Here is a 25,902-nt window from a genome sequence, read left to right as displayed (position 1 = left end):
ATTTGAAATTTGAATGAACAAAATAACAAAAAAAATGTATTAACTCTTCAACATTCCTGATAATCAGGGGTTCTTATGACAGTTTCACGAGGGAGAAAACTGCACATATGTGATTTATCCTGGTTCTACAGATAACAATAGGTACTTTTGCAATAGAAATATCTTCTCAAGCTAATCTCTGTCTTCTATAAACAATGCCACAATCAACTAAAAAGTTTCAGAATATAATAAGGTATTCTAGTCCATGCTATGGGGTCCATGACCTTTAATTAAGTATAGAAACCTGTGGAAACCCTGTCATTCTCTCTAGATTCCTTCTAGGAAACAATGTCTTCCTTCCTTCCTTCTTTCCTTCCTTCCTTCCTTCCTTCTTTCCTTCCTTCCTTCCCTCCCTCCCTTCCTTTCTCCCTTCCTTCCTTTCTTTATTATTTGTATAGTCACCAAATTGAATTTAAAAAATGGAAATTAGGTCATTTTTAATCTCCTTTAAAGACAGCAAGGTGAACTTAGTTTATCTATTTTTATAATATAAATAATTTAATACAATGTTCATAAACAATTTAAGGAACTTACATATTCTTTATTCTGATAAATTTTCATTTATTGAGAATGTAATTCGGAAAACAATAAAGAGAACAGAGATGGAATTAAATTAAAGGAGAATTCTAAGTAAATTTAAAATGTCGCATGTCATAAAATGACTCAAGTAAATCTGAAAGATGTAAAAAATGTTCTAAATGGTCTAGGAACGAAAGCAAAGAATGTATTTGCTTGAGTTTTGCTGTAGATTTAAATTGATACTGGATTTCAAATTTAAGGGCACAACTGAAAGATCAGCTTCAGAACAGGAAACTGAATTGGAGAACCTTCATGATCCAAGAAAAGAGACTTGATTTTAAACAAAAGAAGCCAACAAGATTGCACTAACTTATTTGTTGAGCACTTTTTAGACTTAAAAAGCAGGATGGGGCTAATACATAAATCCTCAGTTTTCTTCTTATAAGTGAGTTAATGTACTGTTCTGTTTTAGTTGATAAATATAATTGAGATATTAGAGTTTTATTTAATTTTCTTCTATAAAATTAAGGAGATAATTTTCCCATTACAAGATTCATCTTTAGAAGTCACATTCGATGGATTTTCTGAATGTAAAGGCAAAAAAATGTAGATTTTTAAAATATTTTTATTTTCCCATTGGATATATCCTTAGTAAAATTTGTTTAAATGAATTATTTAAAAATAATTCAGTTTTTTCCTGTAGTTGGAAAAATGGACAAAAAATGAAGCTACTGTCTTAGCTGTATTTCTGCTTTGTGATTAAAAATAGCCTGAAAAATCTAAGGTATGAGTTGTTCATTTTAGCTCTCAGTTTAACATAGAGTCTATCTTGTGGAGAAGTCAATGCAGCAGAAGATTGAAGTAATTAGTAGATGAGAACAATGAATTCATGCTTTCCTGTGTCAGTCTAGTCTTTCCATTTCATACAATCCAGAGTCTCCTGCTGAGATAATAATTCCACTGACAAATAGATGGCTCTTCTCACATTATTTAATTTAATCGGGATATTCTCCCACTGTCAGGCTGAATGAACCTTGACGTAGGTGATGCTAGATGTTGTCATGTTTTCATATTTTCAGGGCTAATCATTTGACACTGGACAGTCAGTTGATGTACTCATTTTTGGGGTGTGCCAACTCTCCCACTTCAGGTTTGTTCAGTTTCCTGTAGTTTTTTGTGTGAGGTTGATATCTCATGGACTTTTCCTTGTTGACTATGATAGATCTATTGCTATCCTTATTAGACCATTTTTGATCAATCATGTTCATGAGAATTTATGGCTGCATGTCTGGCATTATTGAAGGAAACAATAGTTAGACTTTTTATGAATTAAATTCACTGTTGTTTGATGTGAATTTTCAGGTTTTTTATTCTTTTCTACTTATATATTTTCTACTTACATAATATGATCAATACTACTGTAGTGTATTTCGAATTCAAATAGTTTAAAGCCATGTGTTTTCTTCTTTTTGATCAAAGTAATATTTCCTATTTAGAGATTTTAGTTGTTTCCCAGGGATTTTACCATTATTTCTAATTTTGTGAAGAGTATCATTATTATATTGGTAGAGTATACACTAAGTACATAGGTAAATTTCAATAGTATGATAATGATTGTGTCAAGATTTTAACTTTGTATACCTCTATACTTTCTGTGTTTGCTTCATTTGAGTTATTCAATATCTGATAGTTACATTGCAGAGATATTTTACTTGAGTGGTTAAGTGTGTGATAATAGTTTGTTTGTATAATTGGGACTCTTAATTCCTATTTCAGATAATTCCTTTTTGTAAGATCAATTATTAAATGGACTTTATATTTAAAATTTTGCTATATTTCTAAGTCTAATAGATGTACTGGGTTGGTCTCTGTATATATAATAATGTAATCTATAAATTGTGACAAATTTACCAACTTAAAATATCTTGTCTGTAGCCTGATTATTCTGGCTATTACTTGCTTATGCTGTTGAAAATGGTTGAACGTGCATTCATTCTTGTCTTGCATCAGAGTTCAGAGTGAAAGCATTCAGGTTTTCCATGTATTTAAAATTTTACTTTTTGTTTGTTATGCATACCCTTTTCTTAATTTGAAGTAGTTGAAATTTCTTCTCTTTGTAATAGGTTCAGTCTGTCAAGAATTATAAAAAAAAAAAACCTTTCATGTAACATAAGAAATGATCATATAGGTTTTACCCATTGTAATGTTGCTGTGTGGTGTCAAGTTTTTTTGATAACATATATGGAAATTTGTTTTCAAGGCTGAGTTAAGTACTTCTCTTACAGTGAATCATGTCTTAATATGCTATTACAATTCATGAAATAGTATTTTATTAAGTCCTTTTTAATTTATTATATAAAGATATCCTTGGATCAAAAGTATTAATGCTTATCTTTTGTTTAATTTTTCCTTTATCTTTGTATTTTTCAGAAAAAGTAATATTGACTACATAGGATATGATCACAAATTTTTCCCTCCTTCCTTGATTTTGATATGCTGTAAGAATAATTATTTTGAGTTAGTCAGTAACAGATAAATCCAGGAGTAAAAATGCAGTTTGTTACAGCTCACTATAGGAGTTCAAGTTCTTTGTATAGTCCTCTATTTAGGAAAGACAAAGATTCATGACTTTATTGAAGGACAGAGTTTAAATATGACTCTGTATGAAGCGAGGTTAAAGTTTAATAAAAAAAAGTTTTAATACTGAGTTCACTACTGACGCTTAGGCAGAAAGAGACCAGAGACTGATGGAAAGAGGCTCATGAGTTAGATAACCTACACTTAACACCAGAGTTCAGACTTTATATTCAAATGCGGTATTGAAACATCTTAAAACTTTTATTCATTTAAATTAAATTTAAGTATATTTTGATCTTATAATTCTCCCCTCCTCAAATTTATCCAAATTCTTTCCTATTCTGGATTCAACTAAGTATTACGTTCTTTCTGAAAAATCAACCCAAAATCCAATACAACATCATGTTCCAAACCTAAAAACCAAACACATAAGTTCCCCCAAAACAATACAAACACCAAAACAAACAACCCCCCCAAACATCAAAGAGTATCTAAATAAATACACACAGATAATATTGTGGAGTCCAATATTTTTTATTCACCTGCTCCTTACCATGAGATCTGCCCTAGAGTAGTTCATATTCCCAGTGTCAGTCTCTTGGAGAGAACTGATTTTCCTTCTCCAAGTAGATATAAATGACAGTTTCATTTTTAACTTTACCCTTGTTGCTAGGTTTACAATTATTTGTTCACTATTTTTTAAATATAACAATATAAAATATAATAAAAGAACATAAGAATGATCAGATTAAAGTAGGCTATGACAGATCAACAGAAAGAAAAGAGCCCAAGAAAGGGAGCAAAGACAGAAGAGTCAGAGACTCTCTTGCTTGCACACTCAAGAATCTCATAAAATTACTAAAGTGGAAGCCATAATAAAGCATAGAAGAAATGGTGCAGACTATCTGCATGCTGTCTCAGTGAGTACCTATGAGCTTTATATCCTTGTTAATTCAAAAGTCAGTGTTTTCTTAATGTCCTCAGCTTCCTACTCTGACAATCTTCCTGTCTTCTCAGGTGTTTCTTTAGAACTCAGGGAAGGATTTTAAGGCAAACATCACCTTTAGGTCTGAGTGTATTAAGGTCTCTCACTCTGTGCTTAATATCTGGCTGTAGGCCTCTATATTTTTTCCCATCTGCTGCTGGAAGTGGCTTCTCTGGTGATGGCTAGACTATGAATATAATACAATTTCATAGCAGTAATCTGTGATCATAGCAGAATATCATTAGGAGTTATTTTATCACTACATCACTACTTTTTTTGTTATTCCCTTCCTTCCTTTCTTTTATTCCTTCTTCTCTCCCTCCATTCCTTCCTATCTCCCTCCTTTCCATCCTTTCTCCTTCCCTTTTCCCTTCCTTCCTTTCATTTTTCTTTCCTTTTTTATTCTATTCTTCCTTCCTTTCTTTGTTCTTTCTTTCCTTCCCTTCTGTTTACTTTTTATCAGTAGCATTTAGTTTTACCCTAGGTCCCTGTGTTATCTGTACACTTAGATACAACATAACTCATATGCTAATACAAATGACAAAGTTTCTTGTATTCAAGCCACTACTGGTTGATTAGTGTCACAGAACAGAGTCAGGAGCTGAACTGCAACCACATGCCAGAATGTTACAGCTTTCAAACTTCATAATCACAGACATCTATTTCATTTTACAGTTTATGTTTTTCTACCAATCAAGATATATGAATAGGATTCTTCCTTAGGAACATTTTTTTGTGGTACCACTTATATTTTTCCTATTTGTTGGATTATTCAACTGTGGTGAGTAACTTGCCTAGCATTCATATTCAACTTGCCAACTAGAATGTCATTTATCCATGTACACATAATTCTCATACAAGCAGGATATCAGTAAACCAGGGAAGTCTTTAATTTAAACTTTATTTGACCCATATTCAAATGGGAATTTTATTTAAAATTTCTTCAGTTTGGTACTTCTTATATTTTGGCTTTATGGTCTCTCCTCCTTGGTCAACAAAGATATGTTGTATATGGGTTTGATTTCCTATAGTAGGTCTTAAGTCAGATTAGTTATTGATTGATTACTTCCACAAACTTTGGCCTACCATTGTCCTAGCATATCTTGTAGAAAATACACCAATGTAGGAATAGGAGTTGAATGTTTTGGTGTTTACACTTCTTTTTCAATACTGTGCAGAGTATCTTGTTGTAAAAAAGACACTGTAACACAGAGGAGATGTTTTGATGTAGGTACCAGCACTATATCTCCATGTATAATGAGTTGAATACATGTTGCCTTCAGAAATGGAGTATTTTACAGTGAATATTTTGTGAACAACCTGTAGTCTTGGCAATAGCCTGAATTGCTTGGAGATTCTAGTGGCACCCTTTGGCCAACAGTTCCATTAGATGAAACTTAAATCTGAAACCGGAATCTTGGTTTGGTGTCAAAAGATGTCCAATTATGTCTCTATCTCTCTCATTATTTTGGAATTCCATTTAGATTGCCACCATTTATATTGATATCCTTACTTGATACTTACATTCTAAACCATCACATCCATCCATTAATATCTATTCCATTTCCCTCTCCTAATGAAATATTTCCGTTTTCCCTAGTCCCTTAAACTATACCTGTCCTCTCCAGTTCTATGGATTACAAATTGGTTATCAGTAGCTTAACAGCTAATATCCACATATAAGTGAATATATACCATATGTGTTTCTCTGGGTCCAACATATCTCAATCAGGTTGATCTTTTTTCTAGCTTCAACTACTTTTTGTTTTGTTTTGGATTTTTTGGCAAATATTACAATATCATTTTTATTTTTTATTAATCATTTTATTCATTTATATTTTGTGCTTTTATTTATTGTTTTATTGTTTTTATTGAATATTTTATTTATTTTCATTTCAGATGTTATCTCCATTCCCCATTCCCCTTCCCCCATAAGACCCTATCCCATCTCTCCTCCTCCTTTTTGCTTTTACATCATTTTAATTACATGCAAGTATTAAGGTCAATTCTAGGTTGAAGGACTAGCAATATAATAGATACAAATATTCAAGGAACAAGCAAGACAATATACACAAATAGTCAAAAATCAAGCAAGGCAATAAACTAAGTTCCATGAACACTTCTGTGATCACTGTTTCTAAGGGCTTATCAGGATGACCAAAATATCTGACCTACTTCCCTGTCCTATCCCAAAGTCATTTTTATGTCTGAAGCCTACTTCCTTGTTCTAGCCTAAGATTTATATTCCTGCCTTGAATTAATTTCTTCCTTGTTCTAGCCTAAGGTTTAGATTCCTGCCTGAAATTACTTCTCTGTTCTAGCCTAATGTCAGATTCCCGTCTGTAGTCCATTTCTTTGTCTTTGGCCAATGCCAGATTCCTGTCAAGCAGCCCCAAATGCTCTTCATAATAAAACCCCCGGTTTTATTTCATAAACAATACTGAGCCTGCCTTAGGTCATTCTGACAAGAATGTCTTTCTTACCCATTGTATCCCACACTATTGCTGATGCCAAGAATCATTTGCTGACAGTAGCCTTATATGATTATTTCCTGAGAGATTCTACTACCACTTTATAGCCAGCCATCAGACTGAGCCCAATGAAGAAGCTAGGGGAAGGACTAAAGGAGTTGAAGGGAACTGCAACACCATAAGAAAAAGAATATCAACTAACTGGACCACTCAGAGCTCCCAGGGACTAATCTACCAACCAAAGAGTATACATGGAGGAAGCCAGGATTCCAGATACATATGTAGCAAGGATTGCCTTATCTGACAATATCATTCTTAAACAGCTGAGTAATATTCCATAGTGTAAATGAACCATGTTTTCTTTATCAATTCTTGTGATGAAGCAAGTCTTGGATGTTTCTAATTTCTGCTTAATATGAATAGAGCAGCAATGAACATGGCTATGCAAGTGTCCTTGAATTAGGCACTCTTTGGATATATAGCAAAAGTCATACAACTATACCTTGAAGATTAATTCCCATATTACTGAGGAACCATCATACTGATTTTCACAGTGGCTATAAAAGAGTGTATTCTCACCAGCAGTGGAGGAGTACTTCTCTTATCCCACATCATCACCAGCATGAGCTGTCATTTGTATTATTTACCTTTGCCATTATGATAGGTAAAATTTGGAACACCAAAATAATCTTGATTTGCATTTCTCTCGTGGTAAAATGACATTTCTTTAAGTACTTTCCAAATATTTGCATTTCTTCTATTGATAAATCTTTGTTTACATCTGTCCTCCATATATGATAGATATGTTTTCTTGATGTCTAGTTTCTTTCCTTTTATTTTGATATATATATATATATGTATATGTATATGTATATGTATATGTATATGTATATGTATATGTATATAATATTAGTACTCCACTGGATATGTAGTTAGTAAGAATCTTTCCCCTTTATATAGGTCATTGATTTGTCCAAATGAGGTCCTCTGCTTTACGGAAGTTTCTCAGTTTCATGAGGTCTCATTTATTAATTGTTGATCTTACATTTGAGCTAAAAGTGTTCTGTTCAAGAAGTCTTTTCTTTCTTTCCCTCATTAATTTATTTGCATACTCAGTTTATATGGCAGCCTCACCTTCTTCTAACATCTTTTCACATTGCTACTCCCCTCATTCCCTCTCCCATTCACCCCCAAAATGCATGGATCCTCCCATGGAACCAACTCACTCTGACACCTCAAATCACTGCAAAAATTAGGTAAATCCTCTCCCATGGACGCCAGAGAAGAAAGCCCAGTTTGGTGTACAGAATCCATAGACAGGAAACAGAGTCAGGGTAAGCCTCCGATATAGTTGTTGAAGACCCACATAATGGCAAGCTGCACATCTGCTAAGTGTGTGTGTGTGTGTGTGTGTGTGTGTGTGTGTGTGTGTGTGTATAAGGGCTTAAGTTCAGCCCTTGAATGCTGTTTGGTTGTTGGTTTCACCTCTGGGAGTCCTCAAGCATCCAGGTTAGTTGACTATGTTGGACTTCTTGTGGAATCGCTTATCCCCTCAATCCTCCAACTCTTTCACAAAACTACCTGAGTTTGATCTGATGTTTGGCTATCAATCTCGTTATTTGTTTTGGTCAGGTGCTAGGTACAGATTCTCAGAGCACAGTTATGCTAGGCTCCTGTCTGTGAATCCAGGCTGACATATACAACATAGTCTGACGCTCCAAGGTATTTGAAGGAAGAAGGCAAATCAGCAATATGTCTGTATAAAACCTCAGAGGAGAGTCCAGCACCTTCCAAATTGGCAGGGGTTGTTACTGCATTCATATATGTCCATCTCACACAGAGTAACCTGTGTATCCAGGCTAACAGTGACAAATATAGCCATCAACAGTGTCTTCATATGTTGTATTATTTTGATCAGACTTTGACTAACAAAGAGGCATCAAGGTCTCACCATATGTCACTGTGAATGTACTACTTGTGCAGACATAGTGATAGTTGTATGCTTAATTGACACATTGATGTCCATGGAGACATGGCTGACTGGAACATTCATCAAAATTGACTTCACAGTGGTCGCCAAGGAATTGAGGTGGGCAGTCAGAGGTAAGTAACCCTCAAGTGTGTCCTCACACATGGCACCGTATAGACACAACTGGCATCCATACCCATCAATTTCTAACTCCCAGTTCACACTAGAATACTCTTGAGGATAGACATGTGTATCTTCCTATCCCATAGAGGCAGTCTCATTCATGCCGGCTTCAGAAACACATTCATCCACTTCCCAGTCATAATGCCAGTCTTGGTATCCAGGCATACTGAAGCAAAAGTAACTATTGATTCTGTCCTGGCACACATGGAAGTACACTCATTGTGATCTGTCTTATAGAACCTTCCAACATATCCAGCATGACAGATATTGACTTGGTGCTTAGAATCTTTATGACACATTGGCAGGTATTCTATTCACTTGAAATAGTGGCAGCTTCTTCACAGATCAGACCACTGTACCTAGGAGGACAATAGCACAGGAAGCCCATTTCTGCTTGAGTATTCACACAAGTGGAAATTCCTTGGAAGGGACTCTGTCTAAATTCTTGATTATGTCTAAGCAACAGTTGTCTTGTTGAATAGTTTTGACAAGAATTTAAGAGATACTTGGTATTGTTTGTATTGCAAAATAGCCAGGAACTTCAAGTTACTGCAGACTAGGTACATCATACTCCACTGAGGCCAAACAAGGCAGCCCAGTTAGAGGAGCAGGATCTACAAGCAGGCAACAGAGTCAGGGAAAGTACCCACTGCAATTGTTGGGGGACTTGTATAAAGACCATGATGTTCATCTGCTACATCTGTGTGGGAGATTGGGGGTGCTAGATCTAGCCCTAGTAGACTCTTTGCTTGAGAGCTCTTTGCTTGAGTCTCTGCAAGAGCTTAAGTGTCTAAGTTACTTGATTGTTGGTCTTCTATGTTGAGTCCCTATCCCCTTCAGGTTCCTCAGTCTTCCCTCCAACACTTTCACAGGAGGAAGTATTTTCTTGTGCCAATGAGTTCAAGAATAACCCCTATTTTCTTTTATAATAGATTCACTGTATCTTGTATTAGATTCAGGTCTTTGACCTACTTGAACTTAACTTTTGTATAAAGTGATAAATGTGAATCTATTTGTGTTATTTTGCATGCGCAAATCCAGTTTGAACAGCAACATTTGTTGAAGATTCCATTTTTTTTTTCCAGATCTTATTTCAGGCTTTTTTATTTTAAAAAAATCCTATTTATAGGTATATAGATCTATGTCTGGGTCTTCCCTTTGGCTCCACTGTTACTCTTTTTGGTTACTATAGATTTATAGGACAAATTTAAATCTGTAATAATGATACATCCAACAGCTTTTATTATTATTATTATTTATTATTATTATTAATCTACCCTCTTTGTAGTTTTCCCATCGTGTGCTGTGTATGTGTGTCTGTGTGTATGTGCTTGATTCCAAATAAAGCCATAAACTGTTCTTTCTTGATTTGTGAAGAATGTGCTTGAATTTTGATAGCGATTGCATTGAATATTTAGAATGCTTTTGAAAGGATGGCCATTTTCACTATGTAAATCCTACTCACTCATGAACAGGGGCACTTCTTCCATCTTCTAATATCTTCTTTAGTTTCTTTATACAATGAATTGTTTTTATCATTCATGTTTTTAACTTCCTTGATTAGGGTTACATCAAGGTACTTTATATTATATGAGGGTATTGTTAAAGTATTGATATCCATAATTTTTTCTCAAACCATTTTTTGTTTGGAGAAGTGTGAATTTTTGAGTTAATTTTTTATTCAGCTATTTTGATAAATGCATTTATCAAGTGCAAGGTTTTCCTGCTGAAATTTCCCATGTCACATATGTATATTACCATATCCTTTATAAATAAAGATATTTGACTCCATCTATTCAAATTTTTAGCTCCTTGATCTCCTTCAGCTGTCTAATTGTTATAGCTATCATTGCAAGCACTTATTGAATAAGTATGAAGAGAGCAGACAGTCTTTCTAAGCATTCTAAGGGTTCAATTTTCTGTGCCAAATTTTAGTGGAATTACTTTAAGTTTCTTTCTTTTTAAGTTTATGTTGGTAATGGGCTTCCTGTAAACTGTCTTTTTTTTCTCTCTACTGAGCTTTTTCTTTTGTAGACCAAATGTCTCTAGGACATTAAACATGAAGGAATATTAGATTTTTAAAAAGGCCTTTTTCTGAACCTAATGAGATGATCATAATTTCTTTCTCTTTCAGTTTGTTTATATGGTGTATTGCATTTATTAGTTCATGTCAGCTTGACCATCCTTGGATCTCTTGGATAAAGCCTTCTTGATCATGGTTGGTGAAATTTTTGATGTGTTTTGTGTTCTCTTTGAGTCTGCAGCACATCTGTAAAAGCTTTTCTTGCTTTTATAGTCTACATTGAGAAGACAAGTATAATTTTAATAGATCTGACTTTAATGTTACTTGGTCTTTTTCCCTCTTAGATTTTAATATTGTTTATTTGATCTGACGGTTTGGTGTTTTGATTATTATTATGGTGAGATGATCTTCGTTCTTGTTGAATCTACTTGCTATTCTATATTTCTTGTACCTTGCTAAGTGTAATATTTCTCTTTGACCTGTGTTTTGTGTTTCTTCTCCTTCCTCTATTCTTATTAGCCTTAGATTTGTTTTTTACATAATATCCTCTATTTTTCTGGATGTTTTGTGCTAACATTTTTTTTGATCAATGTATACGTTTCTTCTATCATGTCTTCAGTGCCTGAGATTCTCATTTCTATTTGTTGTATTCTGCTGGAGAAGCTTGCTTTGGTGGCTCCTGTTAGAATATGTAAATTTTCATTTCCAGATAGTCCTCACTTTGGATATTTGTTATGGATTCTCGTTCCAGTTTCAGGTGTTGAATGGTTTAATTCCTTCCTTCCTTCCATATCTTGTGTTTTCATAGATTTTTCTAAGGAATTTGATTCTTCTTTAAGAATCTCTATCATATTCATAAAGTTTGAAGGAAGGTCCTTTATTTGTTCTTCAAATGTATTGGAATATCCATGACTCAATATGATACGATGATATGATACGATACGATACAATACGATACGATATGATATGGTTGCTGGGCTCTAGTGGAGACTTACTCTCTTAGTTGTCATTAATTGTGTTTTTAAGTTGGGCATCTAGGCATGTGGGATTGGGAAGACTGTAATTCAAGGTGTCAGCTCCTTGCGGGCAGGTCCAGGTGAGAGGAGAGTGGTCACAGTCCCACTGGATCTCTCTGGAGCTAAGAAGGATGGTGAGTATTGTGGGCCCCAAAGAAACACACTGGGCCAGGAGTCTTGTTGAAGAAAGAACTCAAATTTATTGCGTCAGCCTCTTGCTTATATAAAGCATATTTGGTGGGGTGAGATGATGTAGGAGGCAGGGAAGGGTGATGGAGGGTATGGTGTAACTGAAATCCCCAATGGCAAAGCTCTACATTAGCAACAGTAGGGTCAGAGACAAGGCAAAACAGGTCTTGCTGAATCAACCCAGTATGGAAGTGACTGACACTGGTCTCAGAAACCCAAGTCAGACTTGTGTTTGTCCTCGAGGCCCAAATCAGGGCCAAAATGGTGCCCAATACAAGGTGCTAATATTTGGTCTTTGTTGGGTGGTTTTACACCCCCCACTTTGGTTCCTGTTTTCTCTCTGGTTCATAGGCGTGTGTGATGACTATATTGCTAGTAAAACAATTTTCAAGGTGCTGATAGTTATGAGCACTGGAAGTTTCAGGTAAAATTTGTTTTTGGGTATTGAGACCTGGGACTTAGGAATGAAATCAGGCTGGAGGCAGTGGTGGAACTTTATAAGATGAAAGACTACTGGGTGTTCCACCATGATCTTTCAATTTAGCCCCCTGGAAATGGGAGCAGTGTATGAGAAGAAGGCATGCAAAAGTGCTCTTAGAAAGTTGAGAATGAGACTGGGGGATGAGACTTGAAGGAATGGAGGAAGTATTGAAGATCTACAGTTAGCCCATCTGGATCATTGGCAGGTATGTCCTTTAGGATCTCAGGCAGTGCCTGTTGGAGTTGGTGGATGGGATAAAGCAATTAGAGTCTATGTGGGAATGGATTAGAGGTGTAAGATCTATGGAATCCACTAGAGATGAGGTGATGAGGAGTCTGCCTCAAGTATTCTGCTGCAGAGGTTAAAAAAAATACAAAAAACAAACAAAAAAAATTGGGGGAATGGACTTAAAGGTAAAGAGAGAAATCCAGATCTGCTGTTAGTCTACCTGCGTCCCTGGCAGGAGAGCCAGTTTTAAATTTATAAAACTACCCTTATTTTGAAAACATTTCTGAGGTTTTCCTTCCATTTCATGTATTGTTGCTAGGGTCTCTAATATTCCTTGCCTCTGATCATTATTTGTTTGATTTGTTGTTATTTTACCAATATCTGAGATGCATAATTTTTGTTGTGGTTATAATTTGCTTGTTTATGTTTCGTTTTGATTATAGCCATGTGTTGTTATCTTGTATCTTCATATATCATTTTTAACTGAAAATAATTTACTTAGTATGCTAGATCTCTCCATTTTCTACGTCTTCAGTTCAAATATGTACTGATTTCCTGCTATATTTTTATATCTAGGTGTTGTTGATGATTAAGTTGTTTGAGTTGCATTTATTTGGAAATTTCCCCTATTTATTGCTCTTCTAATGCTTCATGTTCAGAGAAAGTATTTCTTCAAAATGTTTTTATTAAAACTTCATTGTGGGTGTTCAATGAAACACCTATCTTAGAAACTATCCCATCTGTTGATAAGAATAACACTCATTATGCATCTATGGGTGGGATGACATCTATTTCCTTAGGGTGAAATTATTTTGGCTATTGCATTCATGGTTTTCTTCTAGATGATTTGTCAAGTGTTTAATGCTGAAATGTAAAGGTTCCCTATTATCACTGTCTTCAACTCTCATCTGCTGAGTCTCACGCATGTGTATGGTCCTCTATTTGTGCCTAATTGACTCAAAGATTATGTGATGCCAGTGCTTGTTTCTCTTCACTGATTCTAATTTAAAGTCTATTTTTATGCTGTGTTCATGCCATTTTAATTTTTTATAATATCTTGTCCTGTGCTTTCACTTTCAATAAGTGAATACTTAGAAATTTGTGTTAAGCAATATTTGATGGCTGATTTGGCTGGGAGACTGGGAAAGACTACAATCCACTCTGTAAGTCTGTTTCTTTTAATTGGAAAAGTTTCTCTACTTACATTCAACATATTTTTTCTTCAAGCAAAGCCTTAGTTGAATTATTTTAGCTTGCATTATAATTTTTTTTACATTTTTACATTCTTCTTTTGTGGTTAAGTCATTTATTCTAGTAATATATTTTGATTATTTGCTTTAGTTCACCTCATAGATTTTTGTATTATGGTTTCATTGAAGGTTGCAAATAATTACTTGTTTATAACAAAATATTTTGAAATGATGATGACAAGGAATAAAACAAAGAGGGACATGTATTGGAATATATAGGTATTCACGCTCATTCATGTATTTCACATATTATGATGTTTTCTTAGTATTATTATCTCAATTTGAAAACTCTCTTTTAACATAATTTATATGCCTGTGTTTCTAGTTGGGATACATTCTCTTGGGTTCTCTTTATCTGGGAATGTTTTCATTCTTCCCTCATCTCTAAAGGACATCTTCATGGATAAACTATTATGGTTTCTAGTTTTCCCTCATCACAATTATAAAAAATAGTTATGGAACTCTCTTCTGATCAAAAATTGCTGCTGAGAATTGTTCTTAGGCAAATCATGTCACTGATGTTTCATTTAGAATCACAGCATAGCTCTAGCCATTTTGTTCTATGCCTGCCACTATTTCATATTGTTGCTGTAATATGCCTATCAGTCACTGACACACACAAAAAAACTTGACTCAGAGGAGGGTCATCCTGACTACATACATCATTATATTCTGTATATTTGTATGAGGTTTGTTAAACTTAAAAAATTCTGCAAAACTTTATATAGGACCTTCAAGTTAAAGGTCAATATGAACTGGTGTATCTAAAATGGCTTGAGTCAGAGTTCACGACTAGGAAGCACTGTTTGCACCTGTGTATGAGCTCATGTTGTTTTATGGTTTTTTTTCCTTTTGTGGTTTTCATCCTTTCTTTTTTCCTTTATAAGCTTGTCCTGAGTACAGACTAGTACTATAAAATTAGGCTCCTGAGTTGTTTTGTGGCCCTGAACAATCAGTTTTGGGGTGTGTGAACAATAAATTATTCTTGCTTAATTGAGATCAATAATCATATGGTTTGTGTGGTGATTCCTGAACCACAAAACTTTGACAATTTTACTTTACAATTATCTTTGAGGGTTTGAAATTGTTTTTGAGGTAAGTCAGATGGAGTTAAATTTGACTATTGGTTTTTGAGTTTTCAATGTCTTAATACTTGTATCCCTTTAAATTTGAGGTATTTTGTGATATTAATAATGAATAATCACTTTAAAATAGCTTTCTAAGTCTTCATATCTCAGCCCATAACTCCAGCCTCACTGCTCTACCAGAATCAATGCTGGCATGTATAACCCCAGGTCTTGAAGGATAAAAGGGACATACCTAAACATAATAAAGGCAATTTACAGCAAGACAATAGCCAACAGCAAATCAAATAGAGAGTAATTTACAGCAGTGACCCCTAAATTTTTACCAGAGAACTTATATAGCTGATAAACTACTTCAGCAAATTGACTGGCTATAAAATTAACTTAAAATGTCAGTAGGTTTTTATATACAATATATTAACAGGCCAAGAAAGAAATTCAGGAAACAACACCCTTCACAATAGCTACAAATAATATAAAATATCTTGGGGGTAACTCTAGCCAAGCAAGTAAACAAAACCTTAAGAACTTTATGACCTTTAAGACCTATATGTCCTTTTACATCCTTTAAGACCAAGTATGACAAGAACACCAATGTTTGAAGAAATTGAAGAATATATCTGAAGATCAAAGACCTTCCATGCTCATGTATCAGTATGATTAATATAGTTTAAATGGCCTGCTTACAAAAAGCTACCTACAAATTTAATGCAATCCCCATCTAAATTCCAACACAATCTTATACAGACATTTAAAGAATAACACTAAGCTTCATATGAAACAAACACACAAACAAAACCCAGGGTAGCTAATAAGTCATGTACAATAAAAGAACAGATGTAAGTATCATAATACCAAATTTTAAGCTAGTCTACAGGGCTATGGCTAAAATTAGGACTGCCTGGTTGGGCCTCAGTGAGAGAGGATGTGCCTAGTTCAGCTGGGGCTAGATGTTTCAGAGTGAGGTGACACACAAGGGGAGTAGGCAATGTGAGGAGAGATTTGTTAGGGTGGGACTGAGAGGGGAGGAAGGAATGGGCCTGTGATTGAGATGTGAATTGAATAAAATAATTATTAAAAAATAAGCACAAGTGACAGATCATGCTGGCAAGGATGTGCAGATGTGCAGCATGCAGAATGCCCCTTCATTGCTAGTGGGATTGCAAATCTGTACCGCCACTCTGGCAATCAATATGGTGGCTTCTCACAAATTTTGGAATTAATCTACCTCAAGTTCAAGGAATTTCATTCCTGGCCATATACAAAGGATATTTCATCGTACCACATGGACTTTTTCAGCCCTGTGGTCAAAATCTGGAAATAACCTAGATGTCTTGGAATGGAAGAAAGGACAAAGATATCATTCTAGTACATTTACTCAGTGCAGTGTTACTCAGATGGTAAATGAAAATACAGTCATGAAACTTGCAAGCAAAAGGGTGTAACTAGGAAGAAAATCATACTGAGTAAGGTAACTGGGAACCAGAGAAGTAAACATAGTATGTATTCACTTATAAGCAGAAATAAGGTGTAAAGTGAAGGATAACTGTGATATAATTTACAGACCCTAAGATGCTATGTTACAAGGAGGTCTCAAAGGGGATACATGAATCTCCCAGGGAAAGGGAAATAGAATAGATTTGGCAGATGAACAAGAGAAGGTGCTGATGGGGTTAGGAATAGAAAGGATCAGGGTGGTAGAGGATGAACAGAGAAAGTACTGGGGAGGGTAACTGAAAATGAGGACATTTCTGTGGAAAGCTAGAAACCTAGTGCAGTGGAAATTCCCAGGACTCTATGATGGTGTCCATAACTAAGATTCTAGCAATGGGGGATACAGATCCTGAGGTGACAATCTCCTATAACCAGACAAGACTTGAAATGAAGGGAATGGAACACAAACCGATCCATAAAACATTTGACCTACAATTTGTCCTGTTTTCAGATATACTGGGTAAAAGTTGGAACAGAAATGGAGAGAGTTGTCAATCAGTGACTTGTCCAGTTTGAAACCCATGCCATGAGAGGGAGCCCACCCCTGAAACTGTCTGGAAGACCAGAAACCAGAAGACCTCTGCATATAGATTATCGATGTGCTGCTTTGTCTTTTTGTGAGACTCCTAACAGTTAGAGCCAAGGCTGTTTCTAACTCTTTTGCCTGCATTTGTGATATCCCTCCTTTTGCAGTTCTTTGTCCATATGAAGGATGATTCCTAGTCTTACTGTAACTTAAGATGCCATGTTTGCCTGTTATCACTAGAAGACAAGCCCCTTCTTGAAGAGAGTTGGAGGAGGAGTGATCTAGGGAAGAGAAGAAGTGAGGGAGAAACTGTGAGAAGAAGAGTGAAGGGAAACTGTAATGGATATAATATATGAGAGAAGAATGAACTTAAATTAAATAATTTGAAAAACACATTTCTAGCTTATTGACATTATCAAGGTCTTTTTGAACTATGAGAACTCATGTTTATTCTTTACTGTTGATCTCATTTTTTACAGGTGTTTTATTTGTGACCATGTATGTAACACACAGTCTTTTTAAGGTCACTAATTGTGCCTTCTGTTTTATCCGTTCTTATATTTATGTACTATATCATGTTTACTTCACTAAGACTTTTTTTCTACACAACAATATATAGTTGAAATTTTGGAAATTGCTGCCGTAAGCTGAGGTTTCTCTGTTTCTGTTGAGGTATTGAGTCCTTTCTCTGTATTATCTTAAGGTTCATTTGATTTTGTAAAGGATCCTTCAAAAATTTCAAAAATTCTGCTTCTAAATAATCAGACATGCTAAGTACTGTTCAGGGACCCTTTGTTAGTTATTTTTCTATTGTTATTACTTCAGTTCTACCAAGAATCAGCTTAATGGACAGAAGTCCTTTTTAGCAGATAAAAATCCATCATTGTCAGAAATATGGCAGTTTGAGGGCTTGTAACTATTGGAGCAGGGTCCTGAAGAAATTTCTCACATGTCTGTCAAAGGTAGAATGAAAGAAAGGAAGGAAGGAAGAGAGAAGGAGGGAGGGGAGAGAGAGAGAGAGAGAGAGAAAACAAAAGAAGAAAAGAAAGAAAGAAAGAAAGAAAGAAAGAAAGAAAGGAAGGAAGGAAGGAAGGAAGAAAGAAAGAAAGAAAGAAAGAAAGAAAGAAAGAAAGAAAGAAAGGCAAGATAATAAGCCCTGTCCTGCACCCTGACTAAAGATCTATTTCTTCTAGCCTGGCCATTCTGCAAGACTCCCAAAATAATACCAGATTCTGGAAATTCAATATAAAACATATAAGCCTGTGAGAACATTTACATGCAAACAGTAACACATGACTTCCTCAAAGCACTGAAATCTCTTGTGTTCAGTTTATCCTGTGATTGAAGATTAGATATGTATTCTGGCATTGATCTTCAGCCTTGGATTGCTTCCCTCTGTCTTTCTAGAAACTTTGAGAGAGTAATTGATGAAATTTCTCTGAAAGTATAATCATTGCTAGTGCTTCAGTACCAATATCTTAAGTCTATGTTTGCCATGAGACAGTATTTCATGTGCTACTGACCCATACAAGTAAATACAACTTCAGGATTTCCAAAATTCTTACCTTGAATGTAACTGAACAAACATGGGATGGTAATTTAAGTCATTTCTTAATACTACAGTAAGTCTAAACACCTCACTCTGAATCTTCGTCATGTGACTAGGCTATATGGCATCATGCTGAAACAGAGTAGTTGTAGAGTGACTGGCCAATACAACCCACTAACTTCATGTTCTTTTTCTCACTTTATGAAAAAAAAAAACAGAAAGAAACATGCACACATACACACACACACATACCCATACATATACACACATACACACACACATACACACACACACACACACACACACACAAAGCAGAGTTCATTTTGTGTTGGCCAACTTTTCCGGAGAAGAGGGTAGGTAGAAAAATGTGATCAGGATATAGTATATGTAAAGAAAAGAAAAGAGATATTTTATCAAAAATGAAGCAGATTCAAGGCATATGCATAACTCTATTTTGACTTGTTTTTACCAATATTAGTTAAAATTTATACTGCACAAAATGAGATAAACATATTTTATTGATTACATTGATTATTTTTCTTCTATCAAATGTATTTCACCCAAGTGTAACAAATGTACAACAGTGATCCAAAAAGGACTCTGAATAAATGACACACATAAATGGTCTCATAAAAATCACAAAGTAGCCATAATCATTTGGTGCTAATGATATGAAGAAATATATCATGATCAGTAAAGAAACAGACTATTTACTTCCTGCAAACTTCTACAGAGACACTCATTCACAACAGCATACTTGCCTTGTTTAATGACATAAATTCCTATGAACTTGTTTTTAAGTAAAAATATGTGAAATAATTCAATATTTGTTAATGTATATGGCTGCATTCTTGCTGTATATTTCATGTACTAGTTTAACTTTTGCAAGTTTTTTTTTTTTTTTTTTTTTTGCTTGTTTGTCTGTTTGGTTCTGTTTTTATAGGACTTTGACAAAACTTTCTTTTCCACTACCTGGAGAAAAAAAAAGCAATATGCCCTCTTTTAAGATAATATTTTATTGTGAACAGAATTCTAAATTGTCAGGTTTTAATTTTATTTTCTATTCTTCTCACTAAAGTTTTTTTTGTGTGTGTGTGTATATATACATACGTTTCAGTTTGAATAATCCCGGGTGATTTCAGGCTTACTGTTGATCTTTAATGTCTTCTTTTTCAGTTTTTTAAGCATTCATTTGTGAGTGTGCATGTGTGTGTGTGTGTGTGTTCTATACAACAAAGAAGATAACCTCAAGAAAGTTATTCTCTATTTAAGTTTCAGAGTTTGAAATTGGATCACCAGATTAAGAGGTAAGGCCTTTACCTTATGAGCCATGTTATCAGACCACAGTATGTTCTTTTGCTCAATAACTCTTAAATTATATAGAATTCTAATAATTACATAGGATGCATGAGATTTTAGACTTATAACTAGTATATAAAAAAACAAATTAAAACAATAACAACAAAATATTTTTTCTTTTCTTTGTTCAAATTTAGAATGAGTGTGGTTCTCTCTAATTATATTCTTGAAGTTCATGTAAGTTTTACATCTTTGATGTGATAGCCTGTTGTGGATTGCCCTGGACTTGTATTTTGATGCTAATTCCACTTTCTTGTGAAGGCCTGTAGAGAAGTGAGTCAGTACACAGGTGACTTCTATTTGAACCTTCTACCCACCTTAATTTGTAAAACAAAGGCCAGTGATTGGACAGAGAAAGGGAGGTGGAGAAATAAAGGTTGGTGAGGAGAGAGAGGGAGAGGGAGAGGGAGAGGGAGAGAGAGAGGGAGAGGGAGAGGGAGAGGGAGAGGGAGAGGGAGAGGGAGAGGGAGAGAGAGGGAGAGAGAGAGAGAGAGAGAGAGAGAGAGAGAGAGAGAGAGAGAGAGAGAGAACAATGGAGGAGGAAGACGATGGAGGAGGAAGAAGACAGAGGAGCAGGAGGTGGAAGGACAAGCTCTTATCTTGAAAAACCTGCAAGTTATAAGGGATCTCATAGCTGGGGAATAGAGTAGTGTAGTGATGAATATGCCTAATCTAGGTGTGCAGTTTGTATTCATAATTATTGAGTTGTGTTTTCTTTGACTGGTCTTATTTTGGGTTGGAGAATTACCACAATAGCCCATTTTTAAAAATTTGACAATATGTCACTTTATCTAATAGTATTTTTTATTATTTTATTTCTCATTCTTTTTGAATTTCATATGTATTCTTGAACATATTTGTCCAAATTCCTATCCTCTTTTTCCTTCTCATCCACTATTAACTACTATTTTGTCTTTAAATCTTTATGTATATTTAACTTATCATTCAGGATAGGTATCTCCTACATCATAGTATTTTATGTCTTTGAAAACTTTTTATTGTCAACTTAATTTGTACTTAGCATGGCAACTTCTCTGCAAAGGTGCAATAAGTGTCAGTTGCATGCCAGTGGTAACCAACAGCTGTCTAATTAGACTGAAAATGAACTCAACAGGAGGGACATCATACCTGGTACTAGAAACCTAGCCAGCTTCCTGGGGTAAATGTGCTTGGAGATGTCAGAAAATAATCTACTACCACTACTCTGTTAGACCAGCATAATATCTTACTAAATTCCAAATCTTATTCTAATTTCCAGAAATAAATGTGGCTGTCATCCCTCATTATAAGAAGCCTTCTCTATAGAAAATGCAACCTATTACAATACAGAGATCAATTGATCATATGGATCCCAGCCACAATGAATAAATAACTATTTTCACATTTTTTAGAGTTATTTTCCCACCTACAGCTGTGTTTATAAATACCATTATGAAGAGAATTTAATATTTGTAAGTACATTGTGGTTTTCTGTATTAAAGATATTTAATATAACATTTTAAAAATTGTTTGAAAGATTCTTTCTTTTACATTTATCTAAATGCATAAACTATATTCAGAAATATTAAATAGTGTTATTCTCAAAGTCCTGTGTTTATTACACAAGCAGTATGTGTTATCAACAATTTAATAAAATAGTGTACTTTTTGTAATAATTTTGACAGTTTTAGGTTTAGAGAATGGTTAAGCACCATGTTCACAGGGCTTCAGTTTATTTCTCCAGCTTATGTTTAGTTTCTCTATGGTGATCAACTTCTGTTGGTTAAGTGAATGAACCAAAATTGAGACTTTATTTATATTGAAGTCAATAACTTAGATTCAAATTGACTTATGTGTTAGATATTTGTGAGCTATGGCAACTCTTAAAAGCCTGTGTTTTCGTCACATTTGTATATGATAGAACACAATCGCGACATGTCATTTGCCTGGGCTCAATCTATATTTATCTTACATTTCTATTCTGAATCCTTCACAAACACCAATTCTTTTATTAAGGTCATAGCATTACATTCCCCATGATATTGTGTATTTGGAAATATCCAACATTTTCACACTAAAATTTTTTCCCATATCAATTGATGTTTAAGATTTTTGGTGATTCTCATCTGATCAGATTATTTTTCGTTACTGAACAATGTTCCTTTGCCTTTGAGTGAGCATAATTTTATTATATTCTTTGGGGGTCATTATTAAAGTGCACACTTGCTGCTTTATGTATAAAGAAGTGTGAAGTTTAGTTAATACATGACTCTCCTTAGAAGTGGCTATCTTTCTTCTTTTTCTCTCCTGAAATTAATCAGTCTCTACTTTTCACACTTTTACCTTTTATCAAGAGAAGTCAAGAGTTTCAATTTTACAGTTTCTAACTAATAACAATGTTATTTCATTTATTTAACATTCACCTACTCTATGATTTTGGGGATTCAATATCTTCACATATATTTGTTTGATGCTTCTATATTTGTTTCAGTGAGAATTCTGTGTATATCTTTCATCCATTTTAAAGTTTAGTTTTTTCATTTTTATATTATTAGATTGCCATTGATATATATAAACTAATCCTCATTAGATATGCACTTCTATTTTGTGTTCACTCTTCAGTTGCCATGTTTGCATTTGCAAGTGAATATTATATCTGTTACATTATACAAATAATTATATTTGTATTCTTTTTACTGTTTTCTCCAATCTTGTCATCCTTCCTAAACTTTGTTTTCATTTCCTCTTAAATGAATTCTATAAATTGTTGTGTATCTTATTTGTCATAAGCTACTTCAAAACTATGTATTTGAGTAGCCATTATTTTACTATTATCTTCCACCTGGAACACATTAATACAAAACCATTATAAATCTGCATAATTATCTGTCCATATTTCTGAAGAAATATGTGACAGGAGATTATTGACTTCCAACTTCACTCATTTTTATTTTGTGTATATGATGTGAATATGCATTTATTTAATTTGCTCACAGTTTTTTTTAAAGTGGGTTAATACATCTGCCAAGTATATAATAAATGGTCAAGGATCACTGAAGACAGTGGTCTTTGACTTCTACCTTGTGTACCTTGCATCTTCTTAGAAACAAGTGATTCATTTTGTCCTTTAGCACTCTGTAAGTTGGACTAGCAGACCCACTAACTCTTTTTTTAATTTTTTATTAGTTATTTTGTTTGTTTACATTTCAAATGTTATCCCTCTTCCCTGTTCCCTCTCTGAAAAGCCCTCATCCCACCTCCCCTCTTCCTGCATCCATGAGAATGCTCCCCCACTCACCTACCCACTCCTCCACCACATCCCTACCATTCCCCTGCACTGGGGCAGCTAGCCTTCACAGGACCAAGAGCCTCCCCTTCCTTTGATGTCAGACAAGGCCATCCTCTGCTACATATGCAGCTGGTCCCTCCATGTGTATTCTTTGGTTGGTGGTTTAGTCCCTGGCTACCCTGGGGGTCTGGTTGGTTGATATTGTTGTTCACCCTGTGGGGTTGAGTTCTCCTTTTCCTGTCTCCTATTTAACTATGGGAGCATTCTGGCCTTTTGATGCTTCTGAAGATTTGGCTTCTAATACTCATAGTTGCATAGCAGATGTTTTACCCACTGGCCATCTGTCTAGATGTCTGGCATCTCCTTAATGTTTCTTATATGTCTCATGAGAATGCTTCCTGTGGAGAAATTTTTATCCTCATTTTTTGTTGCAAAATGTTTAAAGCATATTTCTTGATTGTACTCCAATCACGTTGAGAAATTCATCAAGCAAATCATGAAATAATATGTAGCCCCATATATCTTTAGAAATATGCCTCAAAACAAAGACAACATTTGAACAGAGCTTCAAAAATTTTAAATAAGGAAATCATTAAGCCATGGGCAGATAGCTTATCCTTTGTATATTATGGGCTGATATAAGATATCCTTATACAGAGAAGGAAATCTGTCATTAGTATGATTGGAACAGCTTACCAGAGGAGGAGATGCAGGTAGACAAATTTTAAACTTGCATTTCATTTAAATTTTTAGTAAGATATAAAGTCAGTGAAAATGTTGTAAGATGGAAGATATAAAGTTACATAGTAATTGTTTCTCCATAAACAATTAAAATTTTCCTATTTGTCTATTTCAGCATGATGCACATATGATTTTCCCTTTTTATATTAAAACAGAGTATAAATAAACCAACTAGGAACTCATTGCGAAAACACACAAAATCACCCTACCATAATTATATTCCTATCAAAGCAGCCATTTGCTTCCACCTAAGGGTTTTAATGTAATAGTGTGCACAGCTCAATTAATGAAAATGTTATAAAAGTCTTTTATGCCCTCTGATTAGCTTTTGATATAGTATTATGCAATATATCTAAAGTTTTTCTTTAACTATATTTATTCCATTTCACACTCCTTAGATTTCCAGGTTGATTAATGATGCTGGATATCCAGTGTTCCTAATTCCCTGGTTAACAACTTTTATTCATTTCTCTTGGCTACTTCCATTGATCAGCTTCACATGCGACCCATCCTTTCTTTTACAATCATTGATCTATCTTTACAGCACTCACAAAAAGGTTTATTAATATATCTTAAGTTACATACATCTAGTTAGCTTCAAAAATTTCATTTATTTCCATAAATCCTCATGTATTTATATATTATGAAATTTGTCTTCAATATCAATACATATTGCAGTAAAAATTAAAGTGTTACTTCATACCCCGAGATAAGTTCTTTTGCTTTTATTTTTATTTATTTTTTTGTTTCTATTTCATTATTGTATTTATTTATTTAGTTAGTTAGTTTTGTTTTCAGTACATCCCAACCACAATTTCTCTTCTCTCCATGCCTCCCAGTCCCTATCGCCACACCTCTCTACTCTCCCAGATCCACTTCTCCTGTTTCCCTTCATAAAAGACTAGGCTTTTCAGATATCAACCTAATTCAGCATTATAAGATACAATAAGACTAAGAACCCTTATATCAAGGCTGGGTGATATAAATGAGTGAGAATGTGAAAAATTCAGAGAAATCCCTACTTTCATTGTTATGGGTCTCACCAAAACACCAAGCTAACAACCATATCATATATGCAGAGGATCTAACACAGACTCATGCAGGCATAAGGATTGGGGGCTCCAGTCTCTTTAAGTTCCTATTAGTCCTGCTTAGTTGATTATGTAGGCCATGTTCTCCTGGTGTCTCCATCTCCTCTGGCTCCTACAATTCTTTGTTTTTTCTTCTTTGAGGTTCCCTGAGCTCCAAAGGTAGGGATCCAATGAAGACCTCTAATTTGTACTTTCTCTGTGCCTAATGTTTGGCTGTGTATTTTTTAATCACCTCCCATCATCTGATAGCAGAAACAGCTAGTGATAATTGGGCTAGACACCTATCTCTGTGTACCACAAAGTATTACTAGGAATAATTTTATTCATTATTTTTCCTAAGCCTCTGGGCTATCTAGCCTCTGGTTTCTGGTCACCTAGGTAACACTTTGCATAGGTTCCCACTGTGGATTGTGTTTCAAATTGCCTAGGTCATTGGTTTGACACTCCCACAAATTATGCACCTCCATTGTCCCAGCACTCCTTTTTGGCAGGGGAGGTTGTACTTAAAAATTTTTGTGGCTGGGTTGATGTCCTAAGTCCCAATACTGGAAGCTTTGCTTGATTAGAGAGGCTGGGTAGTTCATTATCCTTTTACTAGTAGCTTTCATGAGGGTTATCCTCATAGAATCCTGGGAGTTTCTACTAGACTAGGGATTCAAATCATCCCTGACAAATGCCTACCACTTCTAGTCATATCTCACCATACATTCTTCCTCCCCTTCTTCCCCTACACCAGAGACCTCCTGTCCCCATTCTCAAGCTTGTTTTAAACCTTATTAAGCAACTCCTTTATTCTTTCTACCTTGCTCAGATAGCAAACACTTTCACAGGTTAATTGAGACTGTTTCTATACCATACA

Source organism: Grammomys surdaster, unplaced genomic scaffold (assembly GCF_004785775.1).
Source record: "Grammomys surdaster isolate TR1022 unplaced genomic scaffold, NIH_TR_1.0 170, whole genome shotgun sequence".
Classification (NCBI taxonomy): Eukaryota; Metazoa; Chordata; class Mammalia; order Rodentia; family Muridae; genus Grammomys; species Grammomys surdaster.
Note: the sequence above shows the minus strand (reverse complement) of the source record.